This window comes from Haematobia irritans, chromosome 4 (assembly GCF_050003625.1).
Source record: "Haematobia irritans isolate KBUSLIRL chromosome 4, ASM5000362v1, whole genome shotgun sequence".
NCBI classification, from domain to species: Eukaryota; Metazoa; Arthropoda; class Insecta; order Diptera; family Muscidae; genus Haematobia; species Haematobia irritans.
In genome coordinates, this window is record NC_134400.1 from 225,668,546 (window position 1) to 225,672,333 (window position 3,788).

Genomic DNA, 3,788 nt, shown 5'->3' on the forward strand with positions numbered 1-3,788 from the left:
TTGACAATTTCCTTGGAGAAAAGTTTAGTTTCGCCATTAGAGTCTGGAGAACCATTCAAACACTATTGCATGCGAAAATGAAGAATGATCGAAGCGATGAAAAACAGGCACCAATATTCCAGTTACAGGACAGAATGTTGCGATCATTGGAGTTTTTGTCTTAAGTCTTTTGTTTTGGTTTTCGTGGGAATTTTCCTGTTCTAATTTAACACGATTGATCAATACGCATTTTGGGTTTTTGCCATTAGCAAAAAGCTACGGTTTGTTACAAGAATAAAACAATGTATATTTTGTCTTTCTAAAATTATTGTAAAATTGCATTTCCACGTGAGTAATCCAAATTGTTGACTAACTAAGAAAGTCGTTAAGAAGTGCTGTTCCTTAGTTTAGATTAATAAGATTACAAATAATCGTAAAGGTATTTTAATATTACACTAAAAAAGTAAACTGTTTTATAGCAAGAATGAACTACCTCGTGCGAAAGTTGAACCAAATTATATACTACATATTGAGATTTCCACAAAGTCTTGTAAAAACCAGGAGAATTTAATGAACTAAAAGTAAAGAATAAAATCATTAGCGCCAAATCATCATCAGGCATCTGTAAAATTTTGAAATAAATAATAAAATTCAACTACAAACAAATATTTTTTTTTTTGAAAATAAAAATGAGTTAAATTTAGCGTTGGTTTAATTGTGAATTTTTTTCAGAACAGACAGAATATATGACTGGAACTTTAACGCAAAGAGATGTGCGGGAAATTTTAAAGTTCTACAATACATGCTACCCCGCTATGGAGATTTGTCTACATTAGATTTTTCATTGTATATATTTGAATTCTAAATTCGTTAACATTCATAAATACATTTATGAAGTTGGTGCAGACCTACTCAACTATATATCCTTAGCGAATCTGTCTCGAACAACGGAATGGTATACAGATCAAATACATTCGTTTTGCCCTTTACATACAGCAAATTGTATTCATTGGGTTCATATGGTCTTCCAATAATGGACGAAGAAAATTGCATATATTTTGACGGAAAAAGGTTTATGCTTTGAAACAAGAATATATTTTAATACAGAAATATAACAGCTTGACCAACTCCATCGCAGCGTATGCGCACACTTCCCAGCAAAAACTCTCATTACCCGGTAATCTTCTAGGTAAGCCTATTTAACAATTAATAACCACTTATTAATTGGCATCGCTTCGGATTACATTTACATACGCATGTCCTAGAAGGAAAGTACTTCTCCGCAGGCATACTTTCGGCCATAAAATAAGTAGTGCATTTAAAGCATATAATCACCTAATATGTAATGACTTATTCGTGGATACACCAAAACTTGCAAAATAGCCACTTATTGTCTCAGGCAACCAAATCTCGAAAATATTGATTTCTATCGCCGATTACAATGGATCAAAATATGGCGAGTGATGCTGTAATAGAAGAACTACTTGAATAGAAACGAATATTGTATAAATAAACAAAAAATCTAATAAATAATCTAAATAAGATGCAAATTAATTTCACACTTAAAATAGAAATAAATGTAGGTTGTTTAAGGGAGTTGGATTCGTGAATTACGTTATAATATATCCAATAGCCAATTCACATAAGGTTCGAAATCCATTAAAAGTGGATTTTAAGTCTCTTTTTTATAAGGCAAATGTCATTTGAAATTTAGTTTAAGCGCATTTTGAAAGTGTAATGTGAATGAGGTATAAGAAAGCATTTATGTAAGTGCTCGATTATGTGAATAATTATACCTAATGGTACCATCATTTATTCTATTTTATTAATTCGTTAACTACAACTGCCTAAAAATTTGAGAATAACAATTCGAAAATTACCGAGAAGTATTTATTTTTGTCATTACAAGTTAGTCATTATAACTCGCCGCAATGTAATGCAACGTGTAATGACAGCTTTACTCCTGGTAATGTCAATTGTAATGAGATGTGGTTACCTAATTTTTGCTGGGTTGTTTATTGAATCATTTAGAAAATCTTGAAATCACAATGGCAAACGCTTTTCGATTTGCAAAATGTGTTCTATATAGCTTTCAATCGAAATCCGTATGCTTAGATTAGTGGTAGTACGAGAATTCTCAGCTAAACTAAGGTATTATTATCACTGAAATGAAATCGGAGATAACATAATATTAAGTGAACATTTTGCATGTTCGTGTCTTAAGACTTTTGTTTCAAACAACCATTTATGCCATTATACACTTTTATTTAATAATCACATTAAATTTGCATTTTAATTGACAACAAATTATTATAGAACAAAATAACAACAACCAACAGAGTTATAACAAATAAGAAATACGCCACAACACAAATAATAAAATAAAACGGCAGCAATACCAGCAATAAAAGCGTTAACAAGCCACCAACACGGTCATATCCGCTCTTAAATTTTTCCTATTGATTTGACTCAATTGCTGGGACTCGCATTGTCTGGTTTTGTTTTGTTCTCCTCGATTATCATTTGGAAAATACAATTAACAAATTCCCCATTGTTCTTGCAATCGGAATTTATAATTATAACAATTCAACAACAATTCATAATTCACGGCCATCTCCTGACAGTTGCATTTTAATAATATTTTTGAGCTCTTTGTCAAGTTTCGAATCAAACGAAATTGAACTGCATTTGGCCATTGTGCTTATCGTATATACCCGGGGTTTGCTGTGTAAGCCAATGGCTTCAGTTTGCAAAAGAAAAAAAACAAAAGAAAAATCTAGGAAAAACTACAAATAAAATAAATCGTGTTTTGTCCCGCTTTTGTGTGATTCAGATTTGGATTCAAATGCAGTTGCAAGACATTTGAAGTCTGCTATGTGTTATGTAGAACATTTGTTGGATGTCGTGCTCAAATGCAATTCGATGAAAAAACTCTGAAAAATATGATTTTGTTTGATGGTTTGGGGATTTTCACTGTTTCGCTTTGTGTTGTCGATGCCTGCTTACTGAACTATTGTTGTAATTCAGTTAAATACGAAAAATATGTTCAACACTTTTGTTGTGTACTGTGACATGCAATGATAGATTTATGAGTTATAATTTATCCACTTACTTAAGTAATTTGCAGCACAAAGCCGATACCGGTTAAATGAAATGGAAGCTCTAAGGTAAGATTTGTATATTGTACTAAATAGCAAAATCGGGAACAATGTTGATTCATGTTTAGGTATGATGCCATGGAGATAATATTTTCAAATAAAATACTACTTAAAAAGCCATTGAGCTAAACATAGAATCGGGTAGCACTCAAAATCACTATCACCGTGGACATAATAGTCTATGTGAGCCTAAAATAACGCTTTTATTACTTAATTCTGATTTATAAAAATCAGGCAATACATATATATGCGTGACGTGTATATGTATCAACTATTGTTTCGATTCTCTCAAAAATGACTCTGTTCTAAATTTCACGAATGCGGGATGAAAATCGCGAATAACTAATAATTGAAGAGACGGGTCGATTAGGAGGTTTGTGATAATTTGACCATTATATAATCTTGGACCTCGGACCAACATCTCTTGTAGACAAATTCTGACTCTGACTACAGAGTGGTGTGGCGTATATAAACTACTAATAGCAGATTATCGGCTAATGGCTAACGCAAGAGGTTTTGATCTTCCAATCCAGAGATGCAGCTTGTGAAAAGACATTTTATGGAAGCAACGTTTTTATGTATTTAAAGCTTAAGGCTGACAATTAAATTCCACTTGTTCCATTTTTAAGGTTTTTATACCCTGCGCCACAC